Genomic DNA, 22285 nt, shown 5'->3' with positions numbered 1-22285 from the left:
TGATCATTGAACTAATGCAAAATTTACTTGAGCTGAAAAAAAGTCATGCCTTAGACTAACAAGGCCTTCGAGTCCCAGGGAGAATTAGCTAAACAGACACAAACCTAAACAGACATAAACCTATTTGACTTTAAGGAATTAAGAGAAAAATTATCAGAGTTCCAGACAGAAACCACAAGTTCCTTCTAGAAAATGAGACAGAGTAGCATTGAATTTTGAATCTAATCTATAACCCTCAGAGCTGAAAGAACTGTCAGTCTGTCTGTCTTTCTCTCTCTCTCTCAGAACCTTGCTTCATATCACATACATAAGCAGATGTCGGATTGATTTAAGTCCTAAATTGATTTAAGGTCTAAGTATTAAAAAAATAATAAAGAATTTAGTAGATAATCTAGGGGAATATATACATTTGGGAAGTGGTAGACCACCTTAGGTAGAGATAAGACCCACAAGCCACAGAAAAAATGAGGTCCCACTTTACTTTACAAACTTGAAAAAGTTTGCATGTCAAAAGGTACAGTAAAACCACACTCGGTCAACAGACGGTGAAAAGCATCTGTAACATCAGAGCTGTTAAAAGAGTTCATGCCTCTGATATATAGAGAGTGCCTACAAACCGATGAGAAGACAAACAGCCGATTGAAAAACAGACAAAAGGAGATGAAAGAGAAGTTCACGGAAGAGAAAATAGAAACGACCCTGAATTTCACTGAGCCAGGGAACACCATTAGTTCTGGACCATGCTGAGAGACTTTTATTCACCCATCAGGTAGGCAAAAATTTGTATGAAATCATAGATAAGAAACACAGTCCCATTCTTTGATAAATTTTACATTATATCTTGTGTGATTGTTAAGTCAATTCAAAGTAGTCTGTTTAAAGGCTGTGACTTTTTCCTACCTGGTTTCAAAATTTCAGAAAACCATCACTGAAAATAAGTTTCTCGTTCTTGAAGAATACATTTGGATGATGAAAAGTAGCAAGAATAGCAGATTAACCACGGATTCAAGGTTCCAGTTTTTTTCCTTCGTTGGTCATTCACACTTGTGAGTCATCTACTTTTATTATCTGGCTTTCTTAGTGTCCTAAAGGTCTGACCCCCGAATGAGTTTGGATGGTTGTATCATCCTAACAGAAGAAGACTCCATAACTCAAAGTGTCTTAAAGGTAAAAAAGAAGTATTTTAATCTCCTATAGAAGCAGCTCATGGCAGGGCTGGCAGAGAATGTGGGTTATTCACACTCTCTCCATGATTCTGTACAGTTTTCCCTACTCTGCCCTTTCCCTCTGGCAGGGTTGTCTTCCACTCCCTGCTGATTGTAAGACGGCGGCCAGCATCAGGGGCACTGCCTTCCTTGTTCGTGTTCAGAGACAACCCAGATATTTCTGTAAAGCTCTTACCTTTTGTCTGAGTGGGACAACCTGGTTTATTTGTCTCTCCTGGCACAGTAACAAGGCGCTGACTGATTCGAAGCTGGCTATGTGAATGGCCCATGAAACAGAACCGTTCCCTGGTCCTGTGGATGGGGCCAGCTTCCTGTGAGTCACCTGGGCTGCAGGGGAGGAAGCACACAGAGCCCTGGGGTTCCATTAAGGAGGGGGAGTGGATTCTGGCAGACAACTGTCCAGCCCAGCACTGCCACATGCTGCAGATGGCTGTACCTAGAAATGGTCACCGCCATCGTATAGACTCTCTGTAGGCCTCACAGTGAGTTGTTATAGTAGTCTTCTAGTGCCATTGCAGCAAATGACAAACTTTCAGTGGCTTGAAACAATACATTTTATGACCTTGCAGCTCTGGAAGTCAGAAGTTCAAAATCAGTCTCGGTGTGGTAAAATCAAGGTGTTGGCAGGTGTGCGGCTCTGCCTTCTGGAGGCTCTCGAGGAGAATCCATTTTCTTGCCTTGTCCAGCTTCTAGAGGCTTCCTGCATTCCCTGGCTTGTGGCCCTTCATCATATCACCTTTTCTCCCTCTGTTTCCATCTTCCCATGGCCTTGTGTCTGATCCTCCTGTCTCCTTATGGATACTCATGATTACATTGGGGCCACCCAGATGATCCAGGATAATCGCTCCCTCTCACACCTGAATTTAATCACACCTTCTAAATCCCATTTGCCGGGTAAGGTAAGATACTCAAAGGTTCTGGGGATTAGGGCATGGACATCTTTGGGGGGGGGTCATTATTCAGCTAATCAGCTGCCTCCTGTACTCCTGTTTGTGCCTCGCAGCTGTGTTTCCCGCCTCATCTCACATGTGTCTCCTGTGTTTCTCTCTTCATTTGCATTGTACATGAGAAAAAGCAGCAATTTAAACAATTGAATAAGATTCTGGAGACAGAGTTGCAGGAATAAAAGCACATATAATTTCATTTGTCTCCTGAAAGTTTTTGTTTGGAATTTGAAATTTAATATAATTTTGCCTATGTAAAGTGAATATTAGTGAAACAGTTGATCCAAAATCTCTTTTCAAAGAATATACTGTTCTTGTAAAAGCCCTTCAAAACAATATTTTAAGTGCTGTTTCCAAATGGAGTTTATACTTTTGCCCTTATTATTGTATTGAAGGTCTGTTTGAGGGTGTGTGTGTGTGTGTGTGTGTGTGTGTGTGTTTTCCCAAAGTGAATTTGCTTCGGGATCTACTAATACCTTTAATTTTTCACCAGGGAGGAGATGAATTAGTGCATCTTCTGGACTAAGTTTTCTTAGCACTTGGAGAATCTGGTATAACAAATATTCATGGGAGAACGGAAGGACAGTGGCTCTTACATCCCATATACTTTTGACAGCAACAGCATAAACCTGAACAAACTGTACATTCTTGGTGCATCACTTCAGCTGAAAATGTGTTCTGTGAAGTACTCTTTAGTCCTTAGTAATTCATTTTTGTATGAGATAAAAGTACTTCAACATACATTAGAGAAAGCAGAGTGGTGATTTTAAAATTTCAGCAGTGACCATTTTTTAGCAGTTCTATCAGCATATTAATTGACGTTAAAACCCATCAAAGCCCATTTGGGAATGAAAAAGAAAGTTTGAGATGGTTCAGTTTTGTGTATGATATTTGTATTTATTTGTATGATAACACTTAGTTATACTTTTATTAAGTCTCAGTGCACCATTCAATAATGATTCGTGGGCTGTGGGTTTCCTGAAATTGTATTTCATGGAATGAGCAGTTAGAAAAAGTGAATCTGCACAGCCAAGGAAACAGTCAAAAAAACTAAGAGGCAGGGGCGCCTGGGTGGCACAGCGGTTAAGCGTCTGCCTTCGGCTCAGGGCGTGATCCCGGCGTTATGGGATCGATCCCCACATCAGGCTCTTCTGCTGTGAGCCTGCTTCTTCCTCTCCCACTCCCCCTGCTTGTATTACCTCTCTCACTGGCTGTCTCTATCTCTGTCGAATAAATAAATAAAATCTTAAAAAAAAAAAACTAAGAGGCAGCCCACGGAATGGGAGAAGATATTTGCAAATGACACTACAGATCAAAGACTGGTATCCAAGATCTACAAAGAACTTCTCAAACTCAATACGCAAGAAACAAACAAATCAAAAAATGGGCAGAAGATATGAAGAGACACTTTTCCAATGAGGACATACAAATGGCTAACAGACACATGAAAAAAGGTTCAACATCATTAGCCATCAGGGAAATTTAAATCAAAACCACACTGGGATACCACCTTATGCCAGTTAGAATGGCAAAAATTGACAAGGGAGGAAACCACAAATGTTGGAGAGGATGTGGAGAAAGGGGATCCCTCCTACATTGTTGGTGCAAATGCAAGTTGGTACAGGCACTTTGGAAAACAGTGTGGAGGTCCCATAAAAAGTTAAAAATTGAGCTACTCTTTGATCCAGCCATTTCACTACTGGGTATTTACCCCAAAGATACAGACATAGTGAAGAGAAGGGCCATATGCACCCCAATGTTCATAGCAGCATTGTCCACAATAGCTAAATCATAGAAGGAGCCGAATGCCCTTCAACAGATTAAGAAGATGTGGTCCATATATACAATGGAATATTACTCAGCCATCAAAAAGAATGATTATACAAATTTTGCAGCAACATGGACGGGACTGAAAGAGATAATGCTAAGTGAAATAAGTCAAGCAGAGAAAGATAATTGTCATATGGTTTCACTCATTTGTGGAACATAAGAAGTAGGAAGATTGGTAGGAGAAGAAAGGGAAGAAGAAAGGGGGATAAACAAAAGGAATGAACCATGAGAGACTATGGACTCTGGGAAACAAACCGAGGGCTTGGGGAGGGGGGGAATGGGATAGGCTGGTGATGGGTATTAAGGAGGCACGTATTGCATGGTACACTGGGTGTTTTACGCAAGTAATGTGTCATTGAACTTTGCATCAAAAACTAGGGATGTACTGTATGGTGACTAACATAATATAATAAAAAATATTATTATTAAAAAAAAGACAAAGAAGTGGTAATGGCTTTCTTCCAGACCGTTGGTGGTGGTGTGGGGCAAGAGATGGTGGCAGAGCTGGATGGCGGCGGCCTGCAGAGCCGGAGAAAAACCATTCCAACAGCAGCACCTTGTCTGACCGAAGACTCAGCAACTCCAGCCATTGTAGCATTGAAGAAGAGCACCGCCCCATGTATGAAATGGTGCAGCGGATTCTCTTGTCAACGCGAGGTTATGTCAACTTTGTGAACGAAGTCTTTCATCAGGTTAGTGTGTGTGTGTGTGTGTGTGTGTGTGTGTGTGAGATAAGTTCATGAAATTGAAGAGACTTGTTCTTGGTCTTTTGCGCATAGTCCTGCAAGAAATACTACTGATGGGGCGCCTGAGTGGCACAGCGGTTGGGCGTCTGCCTTCGGCTCAGGGCGTGATCCTGGCGTTATGGGATCGAGCCCCACATCAGGCTCCTCTGCTATGAGCCTGCTTCTTCCTCTCCCACTCCCCTTGCTTGTGTTCCCTCTCTCGCTGGCTGTCTCTATCTCTGTCGAAAAATAAATAAAATCTTTAAAAAAAAAAATACTACTGATGAGTTGGGCTACATTACTGGACTGAATAATGATCCCTCTAATCCTGCTTTTAATTTCTCATGCGGAGTGTTGTGATTTTGTGTATGATTCTTTAAGATTTTGTTTTTGTAAAATTCCTACATGTGGAGGGGAAATTCTATATCTGAGCAAATCATTCCAAAAATACCCTCACGTGTCGGTAAGAAACTTGAAACCCAGAGGTAGGTGGGAAGAAAGCTCTTGCTGAATACTCATCAACCAATGAACATGGCAAAGAGGAGCCCCAGGCAGGTGTTGTCCCAAGGGCCAGAGGGAGCTCTGTGGAGGCTCTGCAGATGGTTGTACTTTCCCTGCAAACACACATGGCATGAACGTGTGATTGAGGTTTTTATGATGTAAGAGGAAAAAGTTGGGTGGGGAGGGGAATAAGGGGAAAGCAAGGGATGACGCTGGTACAGCACCCTGGTGGTGGCCACTGTGGTGAGTGAAAAGGGAGGGGAAGTACAAACAAGAAAGCAGGTGCAAGTGCGGAAGAAGATGGCAGAGAGAGACCAGAGGCCGGGCAACGATTAGCAGCCCTGAGCTACAACCGGGGCTGGCTCTGCCCCCCCCAGGGGCATTGTCCGGAGACATTTTTGGTCATCACAACTGGAGAGAGGGCAATGCTGTTGGCCTCTAGTGGGTAGTAGCCAGTGATTATCCTACAGGCATAGGACAGGGCCTGCACTCGCCCACGACAGGGAACATCAGGCCTCAAATGTTAGTCGTGCTGCTGTGGAGAAACTCTGACAGAGGAAACAGAACCCGCGGTGCAGCGGAGAAGACAGCAGACCTGTGGTGTGGGCTGGAGCCACTGGCCACCTGCATCTTGGTACCAGTGCCCTGGGAGACAGAGCCTGGCTCTTTTGTGGGTGTGTGCATGTGATGGGGACTAGCTGTTGAGTCTGGGCACACGCACAGAAGGTGAGGCCCCTGAATGGCAGACCTGTGGTCCGTGGGGAGAAGGGGAGGAGCCCTGTGCACACACGTGACCGGTGCATGCGCAGTATGAAGAGCTTTCCGAGGAGGGGCAAGACTTCTAGACAGTGATGAACCCTTTCGCTTCTGAGACTGTCATTAAGGAAAAATCAACCAACAATGAAAGTCCCAGTGTAATCCACAGCAATCTGGAGGTGTTCACGTATTTTGTATTTTAGTGAATAAAAAGGTTGGACTTAAGAAAATATTAGTGTAATATTCTCACTCCCTGACTGTGTCTTCTCTGTCTCATTTCTTTGCCCCTGTTTTCTTTGACCCCAGATTCCAAGAATTGACCAAGTTCTGGGCTTGAGCCTCTTCTGCTGTAAGTCCACGCTTGCCTCCTTCGGGCTCGGAGCCAGCAGCCATGTGGCGTGAGACTCTCACTCAAGCTTTTTGTCTGGACCTTGCTTCTTGTTTGCACACTTGCCTTTTAAAATGCCCCCTGGTGACCTTGTCTGACTTTCTAGTGGTGTCTTGATGATGACGAGGCCAGAGCTGAGCTTATTTTCTTCCCTAACATCAGCTTCTCCTCATGACTTGACCACTTGTTTAACGGGGCTCATGTTCTTGTGTGCGTATTAATTTCAGCCCTCCCGTGCTTCTCGTCTTCAGCTCCTCCAGTGAGCCATCCCCGGACAAGCCATGCAGGGGGCTTTCGCACTCCTGCTCCCTCCTTTTCCTTTGACCGTAGTTAGCAGCATGCTCCCTGGAGCCCCGCACCTGCTGTGTCATCCTTTTCTAGCCTATACTGTATATGTCATGCTGACAAAACATTGTTTTATCATAATAGTCCAGGACTTAAAAATCTACCCGAGTCTGTCCATTAACGTTGCCCTGTTGCGTTCCTGTTGTACCCACGGAAGGTACTTGGTAACCATTTAATTTGAGTTGAAGTCAGCAAGGTCATATAATTTAGGATAGAGGTCATATTCTTTATAGAGTAAAGGACTAGATCATAGTATTTCAGGCTTTGTTGATCACACAGACTCTGTTACAGCTATTTAGCTCTGTCTTTGTAGTGAGAAAGGAGACATGGACAACACATGACGAAGAAGCGTGGCTGCGTTCCCGGGGAACTTTATTTAGGAAAGTCACTTGGCAGGCTGGATTTGGATGACAGGCCATACTTTGCAGGCCCTGATCTGTAGCAATGTTTTAAGCTCTTGGACGCCAGTGCTTACTATAAGACTAGATATGATTGACAAAGCTTGTAAATTTTGCACACGAGATAATGCTAAACTGATGTGGTTTTACCTTTATTGTGTAAACTGTTAATTTACTATATGGAAAGTTTTGTCTGCATCCATTATTGACATTGCACCGCTGGCAGAGGGTGCTCTAAATTCTGCATTCCATTTAGTCCTCACTCCAATCTAAATTCAGTTCAGAAGTAGCTTGGGCCAAGTAGGTAACTGCAGACTACTTATGACCGAACTTCTGAGACATCTTTGTGCCGTGAAGCCAAAAAACATTTTATTTACACCTTCTCATTATTCTTCATCAAATCTAATTTGAAAGCATGTATGTGAAATTTAAAATGTAAGGGTTGTGCATGTGAAAATACGAAGTAGAGATTCTTGAAGGGGCATGGGTTTTAACATTTGCATTCTATTGCCCTCTTGTGGTCAACGATGTATTGTTCTTTTTTGGGGGGGCGGGATTTTTTTGTCTGTTCTTTTTTTTTTAATTAATAATTTTTTTTTATTCTATTATGTTAGTCACCATACAGTACATCCCTAGTTTTTGATGTAAAGTTCCATGATTCATTACTTGCGTATAACACCCAGTGCCCTATGCAATACGTGCCCTCGTTAATACCCATTACCAACCTATCCCATTCCCCCATCCCCCTCCCCTTTGAAGTCCTCAGTTTGTTTCCCAGAGTCCATAGTCTCTCATGTTTCATTCCCTCTTCTGTTTACCTTCCCTTTCTTCTCCTACGGATCTTCCTGCTTCTTATGTTCCATAAATGAGTGAAACCATATGATAATTGTCTTTCTCTGTATTGTTCTTTTCAGGATGGCAAAATGTGACTTGTTTCCTAGTGATTTCGTTTTCAATTTTAAAGTGTTCATTGACTATTTAATATTTAGGCCTAAAGGCCATTAAAGTTTAAAATGTGCATTCAGGAAGCTCGTGTTCTCAGTGAAGGAGGTAAGATGTGTGTGTATGCACCAGAGAACAGTGCATGATGGAGGAAGGTCAGATGTCCATGGGTGTGGTGTCGAAATAAATGCTGACAAGGGGCCCCGAGCGCAGAGAGGCTCGTGACAGGGGCTAACTGTGCAAGTCTCCTTGGCCTGGATGGTTCGGTAGGTTGCAGGCAGTGGAAATAGATGGTAAATGAGGGGAGATGAGGTTCAGTGGTGCTCAGGGCAGCCTCAGTTTACTGCTGCCCCCAGCAGGCAGGCTAACAGTGAGTGGTAGAACTTCAGGTGGGGCAGTTCTGGTCTCGGGGTCACTCCGCTGGAAACTTGTCTTCTTACCAGTGTTTTTCTTACCTGTTGTGACCATTTGTAGGTCATGAAATCAACTTATCAAAAGCCAGTCTTTTGGGGCGCTTGGGTGGCTCAGATGGGTAAGCGTCTGCCTTTGGCTCAGGTCATGATCTCCAGGTCCTGGGATCAAGCCCCACACTGGGCTCCCAGCTCAGCGAGGAGTCTGCTTCTCCCTCTCTCTCTCCCCCTGCTTGTGCTCTGTCTCTCTCTCCCAGATGAATAAATACAATCTTTAAAAAAAAAGGCCAGTATTGTTTTAAAATAATGGAATAGAAGAGAATAGGATGGACTGAAACATTTCAGAGTACCCTGCATATTCTAAGGATTAGTATTTCTTTGTAAACCTTCTAAAACAACATTTATTATCCAAATGCATATATGCTTCTGTAAAATGTCTTACTTAGGTTATGGGTCTGAAAAGTTCAAAGCACTGCTCTAAAGGTTATTTGTCGATTATGTTGTTTTGTTGGTGTTGGTTTTGTTTTAAAAAATAACTTTATTTATAAAAAAGTGAATATTCATTAGACAAATAGAGTCCCAAGCCAATCACTCAAAATACTGCCATTAAGCAACCCCTGTTGATGTTTGTAGAGTATCATTCCAGGTATTCCTGCATGTGTCTATTTGACTGCTGGCCTGGCTAGCTAGAGAAGCAAATAAGAGCCTGGCAGAGAGGAGATGGGTAAGGCAGGATATAAACAGACAGCAGCCTGGCAGACAGACAGGAAGGCTTACAGAGGAGCTGATGGACATAAACAAACTGGCAGGCAGGCATAGAAGATGAGACAGGTAGGTGTAGACAGGCCAGCTGGCAGAGGTGGAAGTGAGCAGGGAGGTGTAGATGGACAGGTGCGTAGGTGCAGACAGACAGGCAGACAGAGAATTTGGCAGGCAGTTAAAGATGGACAGGGGCGCCTGGGTGGCACAGCGGTTAAGCGTCTGCCTTCGGCTCAGGGCGTGATCCCGACATTATGGGATCGAGCCCCACATCAGGCTCCTCTGCTATGAGCCTGCTTCTTCCTCTCCCACTCCCCCTGCTTGTGTTCCCTCTCTCACTGGCTGTCTCTCTCTGTCAAATAAATAAATAAAATCTTAAAAAAAAAAAAAAGATGGACACGCAGGCAGCCAGCCATGGATGGGTGAAGGTAAAACCAGACAGAGGCTGACTGAGGTAAAGGCAGAGACAATGGGAGGGTATGTGGAGGCACCGGGGTGGGGGTGAAGGATTGACAGGTAACTTTATGACAATGGAATCTTAATTCTTAATGATGCTTTTGTGCGTTTTTAATGAAGAGCTCTGAATTTTATTTTATTTGAATTTGACAGCAGAAAAAATAAAGAGAAACAGAATTGTAGAAATTCAAATAAACATTTCCTTTAACACAAGAAATATTAATTACCAAAATATTTATCTATAATGAGAAGATTAAAATCACGTTAAGGTGGTGGCATCAGTTTTTATCCCCATGGTGTAATTTTAGATAGCACTTATTGATTTCTTAAGAAATCTGAAGAAATTATCAGCCTGGTATTTTCTTCAGCCTCCTGTTCCCATCCACTTATTTCATTATATTATCAATTGTGAGCCTGAATTTACTATTATTTGCAGTCAGTTTTGGAATTCTGATGTGCAGAGTTGTTCAGTCTTGGTTCTGAATTTAGCTACACTCTCCTCCTGGTGTCCCGAGTCCTAACATGCTTGCTTTGATGCACTTCTTGGATGGCCTTGTTTTGTCATTGAGTAGGTGTTTTCAAGAAGGTGTCTTGAGGCTCTAGTCCCTGAGTTCGTTTGTGATGAGGAATGTTTCCCTTTTGCTTTTCCACATGAAAAACAGTTTAACTGGGTATAATAATTTCAGATCACCCTTTCTTCCAATTAGGAATTTTCAAGTCAAAACTTTTCTAGAATTTTCAGTATGAACACCTTCAACATGTTTAAAGTAATAAAAGACAACTTGGAAATGTTTCCAGGAAACAAGAAATTATAACAAACGACTAAGCAGATTTGAATAATAAGGAAACAGAACTCCTAGAGATGAAAAAAAAAAGTAATAATTGAAATAGTAAAGGAAAACCTTAGTGGGTGAGTTTAATAGCAGGTTAGGTACAGCTGAGGACTGAATAAACAGAATGACAGACCTGAAGAAATTATCCCAACTGTCCCCCAGAGAGACAAAGATGAAAAATACGAGAGGTCGAGACATGGAGAATACGGTGAGAAGGTAGGAAGCGTGTGTTCCATTCTTCTCTATCCTTATTTTTTTGATCTGCTGTTCTGCAAGTTACTGAGAATATCCTACTATAACTGTGGATTGGTCTATTTTTTTTCAAAGTCTATCAGTATTTGCTATACACACACACACACACACATATATTTGAGGCAAAATTATTAGTTTCAGTATGGATTCACAAATGTCATATGTTTCTTTGAACTGATTCTTTCATCAGGAAGAATTTTTTCTCTTTATTAATACTTTTTTTTTCCTTTTTGGCCTCAAAGTCAGTCTTGCCTATTCTTAATATAGCTCTACCAGTTTTCTTTTGGTTAGTGTTTGCATGGTGTATCGCTCTCTTTTTACTTTCAACCTCTCTATATCCGGATGTTTTTGGCGTCCCCTTATAAATGGCATATGGTCTTTTAATAGTTATTAAAATCGAACCTTATAATTTCTATCTTTTGATTGGAGCATTATTCCCTTTACAGTTGACATAACAACTACTGTAATGGTGTATAAGTTCACTATCTTACTTTCTGCTCTCTAATTGTATTGCTGATTGTATTGAATTCTCTCAGGCTGGTTGTTTTTAGCATCCCGTTTTTCTCTTCAAGCTTAGTGTTTTTACACTCATTTGTAATATTTTATTGTTTGCATCCCTAACTTAAAATCTAGCATTAATTTCAACTTTTACCCTGTAAGTATGCACTCCAGTTCCATTTATTCCTTCTCAGTTCATATGCCCCTGCTATGTACAGATTTGCCTCAACTCACAATGCAGTTCTGTCCCAATAAAGCCATCAGAAGTTGAAAATAGAGTAAGTCAGAAATGCATTTAATACACCTACCCTACCGAACATCATAGCTAAGCCTCACCGACCCTGAGCATGCTCAGAACATTTACTTTAGCCTACAAGTTGGGCGATCTCATCTAACACAAAGCCTAGCTTATAATAAAGTGTTAAATATCTCATGGAATTTATTGGATACCATACTAGAAGTGAAAAAGAGAATGGTTGTATGGGTACAAAATGGTAGTAAGTGTATCAGGTGTTTATCCTTGCGATCCCAGGGCTGACTGAGAGCTGTAGCCACTGCCACCGCCCAGCGCCACAAGAGAGTGTCATACTACATATCCCTAGCCCAGGAAAAGATCAAAATTCAAAGTACAGTTTCTACTGAATATGCGTGACTTTCGCACTGTCATAACGTTGAAAACTTCTGAGTTGAACTGTCCTAAGTTGAGGACCATCTGTATTTGAATTCCATATTATGAATATATTATTTATATGTGTACACATATATTATCTCTTTCATATTTATTATGTTACCCAGTTTTATTCTTTTATATATATATTCATATATATATATATTTTATCCAATTAGAGTTATCCAAATAATTACCTGTTTATTGCACTTTCATCTCTTCCTAAATCTCTGATCCAGAATTATTTTCCTTCTGCCTAAAGAATAACTTTTAGTATTTCCCTTAAGATCTCCTGGTAAAAGTTTTTCTCATTTCTGTATCTGAAAATTTCTCTATTTTGCTTTTGGTTTTGAAGTGCAGTTTTTCTGGATATTGAATTCTACCCAGGCAGCTGTTCTCTCTTTGCGCATTGAATATTTGTTGCATTGTCTTTGAGAAGTCATGTGAGGTCACGTGGTTGCTCCTTTGGAGGAAATGTCTCTTTTTTCCTCTGGAAGCTTGTAAGATTTTCTGATTGTTCTTGGTTTTCAGCACTTTTACTGTAAGGTACTCTGTATTTACCCTGCTTGTTTGTGATTCTTGAGTCTGTGGATTGACATCTTTTACCAATTTTGGCAAAATTCTCGGGCATTCTCTCCTCAAATATCATTTCTGCCCTCTTTTGCTAATCTTCTTTCCTTGTGCCTCTGCAGCCAAGTATAGGAGCAGCTTTTCATTGTGTTCGTTCTCTTGCCTTCCTTTCTGAGTAGGCCGTCCTTTCGTCTCACCGTGCTTCACTCTGGGTGTTTCCTTTGGTTTTTTCATCCTGTTTTCAGCCATGTCCATTCTGTTGTCAATCCATACCCACTGAGTTTTTCATTTTGGTTATTTTATTTTTCAATTCCATTTCCATTTCTTTTTGAAACTTTCTTTATCCTGATCTCCTGTGTCTTTAAAGTATTGTCTGGTTTTTATTGTGGTGTTGTTAATGTTGACTTCTTTTCTCATATTTCTGATTTTTAATGAATATGCTACATATCATATTAACCGGACAGTTTGTACAAATCATTTGGGTTTTACTGTGACCTTATTTTCCTACAGAGAACATTTCTCTTTGCTTCTTACGAGGAGGATAACATGATATACCTTTGATTTTGGATTTGGATTACCTCATTGTCTACATTTGTCCAAACTCATCACATGGTCCACTTAACATTTGTGCATTTCCTGATTTATAAATTTTATGTAAAGTAATTTTGTAAAGAAATTTTGAACTCTAAGGAAGTGATATGCATGTTGAAATGTTTAGCGGTGAAATGTACTGATGTTTGCAGATTTCTTTGCAATGCATCAAAAATAAAATGGGTTGAAAGAAGGATAAATAGGGGTGGGTTGATAGGTATGTGGTAAGCAAATCTAGCAAATGCTAATGGTAGAATCTAGGCGGCAGTACATGGTATTCACTTTAAAGTATTTCTACTTTATTGTATGGGTGAAAATATTTGTAATACAATTTGGAACAACATTAGAGTGGGACACCATTGTAGTTTGTCATACTCTTCTTTGTCTTTGTTGATCTTTCTTGAGATACAAGTCAGAATATTTGTCACATTGATATGTTACCTTCTTGTTATAACACAGACTCCTCTATTCTGGAATTTGATGTGACATCGATGGAAATGTATATATTGCATGAATCCTTGTTACACTAAAGTCTGCCTGTCATTGGATCCTGTAGCGTGAACATTAAGGACAGTATGAAATCTCTGAATCTTGAGATTTCAAGACCTAGAATCATCGCTAACTTACTTTGTAACCTTGGGAAAATATCTCATGTGTTCTGAGCCTCAGCTTAATTTTTCATTTATGGAATGAAAACACTTCTGTAGTATTGAGTTCCTCTCCTTTGTGTTTACCCCTCAGTCAGAAATATTCCTTAGAGCTAATACTCAAAAGGCAAATACATTTCTCCTTTACCGTTTTGTTTATATGTTTGGACTCTTACATTAAATCAGAAGTCTTACATGCATATGTGTAAAGAGAGTCTGTAATGTTCAAAAGTTCATGGGGTGCTGTGTGGCTCAGTTGGCTAAAGTCTGACTCTTGGTTTTGGCTCAGGCAGTGATCTCAGCATCATGGTATTGAGCCCCGTGTCAGGCTCTGTGCTCAGTGCTGGAGTCTGCTTGCTCTCTCCCTCATCCTCTGCCCTTCCCCTGCTGGGCACATGCTCTCTCTCTCTCTCTCTCTCTCTCAAATAAATGTGAGAAATCGGAAAAAAGAAAGTTCACATCAATGTGCACAGTGTTACAGCTGGCCAGAGGCTCTCTTTCATGTGTTTTCTGCGAGCGGCATTCACTAGCATACCAGTGAGTACAGACACCTGAGTACAGTCTTGACTCATTGGTATGCTGGTGAATGTGGGCTCCCAGAAAGGGATGGTAAGGTGGAAGGGAGGGGCGAAAAAGAAGGAAGGAAGAGAAAGACAAAGGGGAAGAAAAAAGAACGGCTCCAGTTATTAGCATTTGCCAACTTCTGTGGTGTAAATAATCCTTCCGTCACCAGCACGACATCCCTGCACATGGAGTTAGCGGAGGTGTGACAGTTGGCTGCAGCTGGCTGCAGTAGTCTGTCTGTTGTCTTATACTCAATTTCTAATTCATTGGGTTGTATAACTGTTATGGTTTATGTAGCCACTTAAAGTATCTGTGTAGGCGTGCATGTTGGCTATTTTTGTGAAAAAAATATTCAGAATACAGAAGTTATTTGTAAATTGCATGACATTTTCTGGCCCAATTGAAAATGCCTTTTTTCTTCAGCAAGTTTGGTGTGCACAAAAATATCTGGCTCCGTATGTTTCAGAGGAAAGTCTGAACTTGGTGGTGGTGATTAGAAATGTCTGTTATGCGTCTGTTACAGTGATCTGAGCAGGTGTGGAGTTAAAGGGAGTCTTCTCTTTTTATTTTAGGCGTTTTTGTTGCCTTCCTGTGACATCGCTGTAACAAGGAAGGTAGTTCCAGTGTACAGAAAGTGGATCCTCCAGGACAAACCTGTGTTCATGGAAGAACCAGATAAAAAAGAAGCTGCCCTAGAAGATGCTGAAAAATTAGGATTTTCAGAGACTGACAGCAAAGAGGTAATACGTTGTCGCTTGTTTCAGTTGGGAGTACACGTATTTTAGCAAAGTCTACCCGATCGGGCGAGGGTGCCAGTCAGTGGGGCACAGGCCAGCGGGGCTCTTTTATCGTAGTTGCTGCTCTCCAGTTGCTGAGTTCCGTGAGGACCTGCTTCAGTGAGGCTGCTTCTGGGCTGTCTTCAGGATCATTGGTCACCTCCTTACCCTCAGGCTAGGTCCGGCTGTGCATGGCAGCTTCGTCATTCACTGTGGCGGCAGAGTTGTTTTATGAACCATCGTATGTTCACACGTCTGCGTATGAGACTAAAAATGTCACTGCTGTATTGGTATTGACATGTTTAAACAAATAGCATTTGAGAAACTAAATTTAGAATGTTTTGGCAGTCTTGTCTTGTGCAGTGGCCTGCCCAGAGCAGCCGAAAGGACTAACCCAATAATGAGTGCTATCTCCTCTCTTAAGAAGCCTCACTTCAGGGCTGGGTGCTGTCCTCAGAGTGAGTGCTGCTGGAATGGAACTTTTCGTCCTGGTTAGGTAAAGCTAGAGGCTGGAAAAACCTAAAACGACACAGTGGGATCTCTTCCTGAAACAAAATATCTGTCATGTTTCTATTTCTGGCATGCTGTTTTGAAACTAGTCTGAGTAATTATTTTTTTTAAAGATTTTTATTTATTTATGCGACAGAGAGACAGCCAGCGAGAGAGGGAACATAGCAGGGGAGTGGGAGAGGAAGAAGCAGGCTCCCAGCGGAGGAGCCCAATGTGGGACTCGATCCCGGAACACCGGGATCACGCCCTGAGCCTAAGGCAGACACTTAAGCACTATGCTACCCAGGCGCCCCTGAGAAATTATTTCTAAAAGTGGGTGTTGCAGCAATTAACAACAAACATTTAAGACTATTTGTAATCAAAGGCATATCACTTTTAAATATCTATATTAATTCCATAATTTTTGATTTTTTAATATTGGTGAAATCATTTTAATAACTGGTCATGAGGTCAAAACGAATAGATAAGCAAATGGAATTTATCACACATTTTAAAGGTCTGTTTTAGAGACTCATTCAGTCACTGGACCTGTGTTTATTTCTTCAGCACATACTAAACACTAGGCACTGTTTGAGATGCTGGAGGTGGTGAACAAAATGGAAAAAAGACTCGCCCTTCTAAAATCTCTATTCTCATGAACTTTGGTGAGTGTAAGGAATTAAATATGTGAACATGTACTTCTTCCCCCTCCGTTAACTGGTTTTTATCTCCTAAAGACCTCATCTGACGGTTCTCGTCATAAGCGATCTTCCAGTTGGGGACGAACATACTCCTTCACGGGTGCAGTGAGCAGAGGATGTGTGACGCAAGAAGAAAATAAGAACGGGAAAGCCGGGGCCCAGGCTATGCTGCAGGTACGTGGCTGGCCGGAAACATAAAGACCTCCGGTTGGAGTCCATTTGAACATTTTGTTTATTGTGATAGCATCATTAAAGTACAGTGATATTTGTATCTACCTGTCAGTAAACAGCTCTTAAGTTCTCATTCTGAGTTTTCTTCCTGACCGCTCATCTTCAGTTTGTAAAGATTCTTTTCTAGTCGAAGGAGACCTATGAGCCGGTTGCAGGTTTTTGAGAGGGATTATTACGCAGTGAATGTGAAATGACCGAGATCCAAATCTTAAAAAGCATGTCCTGAACACATATGGGGAGTTAGTCCGTCATCTGGACTCTAATTTGCAAGACAAGCATGGTGATTCTATAATCCCATAAAGAATATTCTTCTTAAAAATTACCTGTTTGATGATAAATGCTGTACTTTTTAAATCTTTATCTATATGAATATATAAAATAGAACCAGTGCCATTTGGGAACATTGGAAAGAACAGCTTTGGCTGATCACTTAATCTTCCCAGACCTCAGGATTTTACCTCAAAAATGGGGATTGGGAGATTGATTACCTCTTGGCTCCCATCTAGGTGGAAGGTTGTTAGGTCTCTAAGTGAAAACACAGAATGCCTCTTTTTCCCCTGCTCCCTGGCGCCCACCCTCTACCCCATATCCACCTGAGGTAGCATAGGCATAGCTTGCCTGTTGCCCAATTTTCAATGACATGCTTTTGTCATCCATCTCTCAGTAGGATTCCTTGTCATGGTATCCTTTTTGCTTTCAGGTTCATTAGCAGTTTAATACTCTGTAACTATTGAATCTTCTCATTTTTCAGTGAAAATCAGCAAATAATTGGAAATCAACTTGAAACAAAATGAAGATGATTTTACTTGAGTTGCTTCCAAGAACTCTGGTGCCAGTTGTTAGGAAAATCTGTGCCCTCACCAGAGAAGTGCATGCTGGAGTCCCTAGCCTGGGTCCCTTGGTATTCCTTGTCCTCCAAGTGGATTGCCATATGCCATCCTCAGCCATCCCACTGCCAGTATCTCCCTAGGTTCAGGAGAGTGTTAATTTGTTTTCTGAAAGGATCAGTTACATCGACTTGGCCAAACCAAGAAAAAATACTTTCCACTTGATTGTAGCACAACAGTGTTCAAAAATGTTTAGTTTGGATTCTAATAGCTGTGTTTGTTCTCTTTGTATCCAGTATCTTTGGTCCTTTCCTTGGTTCATTAGGAAAAAGTGGCCAAGTACAGGTTGAATAAGCTAGTACTCTTCTCCAGTTGCTGTTGAGAGGTACAATTTGGACGTATTAATTTTTTTTTAATTTTTACCTTAACCAGTACTGACATGGTAGTAAGAAAGATTCATGGAGTTGGCATTTTGATCTTTTTTAAAAAAGAAAATGAGCGGAGAATATAATATATGAAGACTCCTCACTTTTACTTGGGAGTATGCAAAATTTCCAATTCACATCAAGAAACCAAATACCTTGAGTGAAAGATCTGTCTTGCAGCAGATCGTCTATGCCATACGTCTTCCAAAAACATGGCCGCGAGGGGCAGCTGGGTGGCTCAGTCGGTTAAGCCTCCGACTCTTGATCTCTCAGCTCAGGTCTTGATCTCAGTCAGGGTAGTAAAAAAATAAAGTGGCCACTAAAATTATACTACCACTGCTAGAGTTGGTTAGTCAAAAAGTTATTTGTTTTCCTTTTTCCCACTTGAAAGCTAGGAAAGTCTTCACAATTGCTGTTATCATCTGTTACCAATTATAACAGTGCTTATTTAGTAATTCTTTCTAGAAAAGTAGGCCCTGACACCTTTTTAATCTTGCACAAGATAATCTTAGAGGCTGTCAATATCTAAATTCACCCACTTGACTTTTGAGCATGTTTATTTTAATTTCTTCAGTCCGTTTGTGCATCTATTTTAAGATGTTGTGTTGATAGATTTCATTCCCAGGTGAGCCAGAGAATTCTGTTTGTTCCCAGATCCTTTGAATTTGTACTGCTGAACACAAGGGAGACTTAAGAAGGCATAGGATCTAGGTAGATGGTACCCATCCACCTTCATCACCAGACTGACAACTCAGTCTCCTAAACTGAAGGGTCACTGGAGTCGTCTGTGTCAGTAGTAACACAATGGTAACTTTACTGTAGTGCCCCTAAGCAGTCACTTACGACTACGTAACAGGCCACATCTGTGCGTCTCACAATTTTCTACTGAAACACCCCTGACAGGAACTTGTACCCCAAAGGTCTGAGGTAGAGTGTAGAGCTGTTGGCTGGTCATCTAAGTTTTTTTAAATCTGTTTTTATCTCAAGAATTCACATAGGTTTTATATCCTACTGCCTAATATCGTTCTCCTAGTCAAGGTATATGCACCTGGAAGCTATGTACTGTTGACCATGTGGCCTTGCCGGTTTCCTGCCTCCCTACAGCTACTAGAGATCTGCGCCCGTGTTGGGTGGTGCTGGCCGTGCTTCCTACCTGCAAAGTTCATGTGCTGGGAGATTTCACAGCAATCAGATGGTTTTTCCCAGCCACTGTCTGACCACTGCTCCTCTTCCTCTCCCCGTCCCCGACCCCAAAATTTCTCACCCAGAAGCAGTGATCCTATCTTACTGTTTTCCCCTTTTCTTTTGAGGTAATGTAAAAAGAAGTCTTCAGAAACTTTTCTGATTCATAAATTTTCTAAAGTTGCACTATTAATTTGTATTAATAATTTTTTTCTAGGAAAGGTCTTTCAAGTGTGTCAGGTGATTCTAAGAGAAGCATTTTAAAAAATCTTGAGTATGTGTTGGTACCACTTGCCTTAGTTGAAATGACTCCAAGGTGATTGTTTAGTAGAGGGAAATTAATATCATTATCTTTAAGAAAAATTTGTTCAGATTTATGTGTTTAGTTCCATTTATATGTTTACTGTAAAATTTGTTGATTTCAAGGTATTTTTGACAAATGCAGCAAACGTCTTTTTGTTGGAACCATGTCCTGAAGTTCCCATGCTCTTAAGAGAACAAGCTGATGCCTGTAAAGCTGTTTTGATTATTTGTAGGTGCATGATAATGGAGCTTACAATGAATAAAAAGACATGGTAAGTTTATTTCAAATTCATTAATTCTGTAAAACATGTTTCTGTTTTTCAACATAATAATTAGAACGTGAAAGCCTCCACTTACTGATGGCTTTACAAAGTGAACAGTAAGATGATAATCAATCTTCTGTAACAGTTTCTGTGAATTATGAAGAAGGTAAGTATCCAGCACTTTGATAGTTTATTTTTATTATTGGCTTTAAAAATGTTACTGAATGAAAAGTAGTCATATTACTTAATAGTAGATTTTTCCATTTTAAATTGTCATCAGACTGCTTTGTGGAAAAGCAATGCAACTGGTGTTTTCTATCATTCTTCATAAGCCCAGGAGCGGTTGTTAATTGCTCTGAAATGCTGTTAACTGATTTTTATTGCTTCCAATTTGAAGCTTTGAATTCACTTTGGAAAACCAATTATCTGAAATGACAGACTGTCAGAATGACCGAATAATAGTACCGTCAAACATATAGTGGCGTCATGAAAATGTGCTTATGCGAAATATTTTCTTTTTTCTCCTTTGTTTTTGTTTGGTGTCTCTGTATTTATAATACCCCGAAAGTACACAGTGCTGTGGGTTTTTCCCATGCCCCCGTCCCATGATGAGCACATCACTCCAGCTTAGGAGGTGCTTTCAGACGTTGTCAGCAACAGAGACCTCAGAGCCACTCTGTAACCCTCTTTCTTCATGCCCCTCAGTTCTAGTTGTAAAATGCCTCTCCAGCCTGTCCTTTACGTGTTCCTCCCACCCATCGCTGCCCTGGGGCGGCCTGGCTGGGTCAGCCCTGCTGTCAGTGGGCTTTGGCCTCTGTGCTCAGTGCTCAGGGCTGCTACAAACCAGCTCTGGTGGCCACTTCCCTCCTGGAAGTCCTCAGTGGGGCCCCGTTACCACACCTGTGTTCTGGATGCTTTTTCTTTTCTTTTTTTTTTAAGTTTTATTTATTTATTTAACACAGATAGAGACAGCCAGCGAGAGAGGGAACACAAGCAGGGGGAGTGGGAGAGTAAGAAGCAGGCTCACAGTGGAGGAGCCTGATGCGGGGCTCGATCCCATAATGCTGGGATCACGCCCTGAGCCGAAGGCAGACGCCTAACCGCTGTGCCACCCAGGCGTCCCCTGGATGCTTTTTCTGGATGTCCTTGAGTCAGCACTAAAGGGAAAGCTCTGTGTGCCCCTGGTGGAAAGCATAGAAATGAGGCAGGACTGACCTGGCAGGGGCCCCTAGGGCTGTGGAGTCCAGCCTTTTCCTTTCTCCCATGAAGGGAGGGTGGGCCCAAAGGAATCCCATCAGGTAGCAAGTTCACTGGTACAGAAACCACAGGAATCAAAATGATTATTTTAGGATGTAAATTCCAGGGGCGCCTGGGTGGATCAGTCGTTGGGCATCTGCCTTCAGCTCAGGGCGTGATCCCGGTGTTCAGGGATCAAGCCCCGCATCAGGCATCTCTGATGGGAGCCTGCTTCTTCCTCTTCCACTCCCCCTGCTTGTGTTCCCTCTCTCGCTGGCTGTCTCTCTCTCTGTCAAATAAATAAATAAAATCTTAAAAAAAAAAAAAAGAAGTAGAATAGTTGTTATACCGAGAGTTTTGTCTTCTCCCAAGTTACAGCCAGGACTAGCTGCAGACACCAGGGGATTTTGAACCAGTAGTTTTGTTCATGATAATAGCTGATTTCTCCGTAGCTCAGATCCTGATTACAGTTGATCAAATAAATTTTGAGACACTAAAAGAAAATCAAGATCAAGTGCTTTTTATTTTAAAGTTCATTTTATTCCTAGTAATTTAAAATATTTTGTTAAAACTCATTCTTCTTCCAAATGAGGGTGATTCAGTTCTCTTGTTGGCTTGTTGGTTTTAGACGCTCATGGTGGCGTGGATCCGAGCAAACCTGTGTGTGTACATTTCTCAAGAGCTCTGGGATGACTTCCTTGGTGTGCTGTCCTCCCTCACGGAATGGGAAGAACTCATAAACGAGTGGGCCAACGTCATGGACTCCTAGACAGCAGTGCTGGCGAGAACTGCTTACGGAGTTGAGATGACAAACCTACCTCTAGACAAACTAAGTGAACAAAAGGAAAAGAAGCAGCGAGACAAAGGTACTTCTACTCTTACAGAGGAATACCAGATGTCTGAGATGGAGGCGGAGTGTGTCTATACATATAGGCAATTAATGCATGGAATTTTGGAATAAACCATACAGGCCGTGTCTTTTTAATGGTGGTGTCGGATGGTGTTTCATAGCACTCTGTCCTCGTAGTAAGGATGATGAATTTATGAAGGGGCTGTGGAGGAAGAAAGAAGATGAAGGGGAGTAGCAGTAGTAGCAACAGGAATAATAATAATGGCTCGTGCTTGTATGTATTCTCTCTCTTCACCCTCTTGGTAACTTCTGAGTTACTATCCAGGTATCACAGACAGAAACTGAAGTACAGAGAGTCCATGGTGATGGGCTCACTCAAGGTACCTAGCTGAGAAGTGGGAAAGCCAGAAATCGAAGCTGGGCAAGTCCAGCTCCAGGCACCACACTAGAAAGACATATTCCAGTGCCTGCTTAGGCAAGGTAGAAAAATTCTGAGTGTTTCAGATGGGAGTCATTTTGGCTTTTTTTGTTTCTGGGTAAAAGTTGTTTTGAGACCTCGAGTCAGATCAAGGTGGAAAACATCAGTGGTGCTTTCTACTGGGGACAACAATTTGTCTTCATTACTGTTTGAAGGCTGTGACACAGTCTTGGGATTAATTCCCTTGTACTCCAATTTATTGTGTAAAGATTTTGAGGCAGT

General features: G+C 41.6%; 1 protein-coding gene and 1 long non-coding RNA gene across 2 annotated transcripts in view; one reads left to right on the top strand and one right to left on the bottom strand.

Moving 5' to 3' along the window:
• The window catches only part of LOC125281939 (dual oxidase 1-like), a 383795-nt gene that overhangs the window by 205314 nt on the left and 156196 nt on the right, over nt 1-22285 (bottom strand).
• LOC130543859 (uncharacterized) lies at nt 6307-21578 on the top strand. Its single transcript, XR_008959543.1, has 4 exons — nt 6307-6331; nt 14875-16442; nt 19360-19508; nt 21364-21578. It is a non-coding gene; the product is annotated as an uncharacterized LOC130543859 (long non-coding RNA).

The sequence above is a fragment of the Ursus arctos genome, unplaced genomic scaffold (genome assembly GCF_023065955.2).
Source record: "Ursus arctos isolate Adak ecotype North America unplaced genomic scaffold, UrsArc2.0 scaffold_16, whole genome shotgun sequence".
NCBI classification, from domain to species: domain Eukaryota; kingdom Metazoa; phylum Chordata; class Mammalia; order Carnivora; family Ursidae; genus Ursus; species Ursus arctos.
Note: the sequence above shows the minus strand (reverse complement) of the source record. Positions and strands in the feature narration are given on the sequence as shown.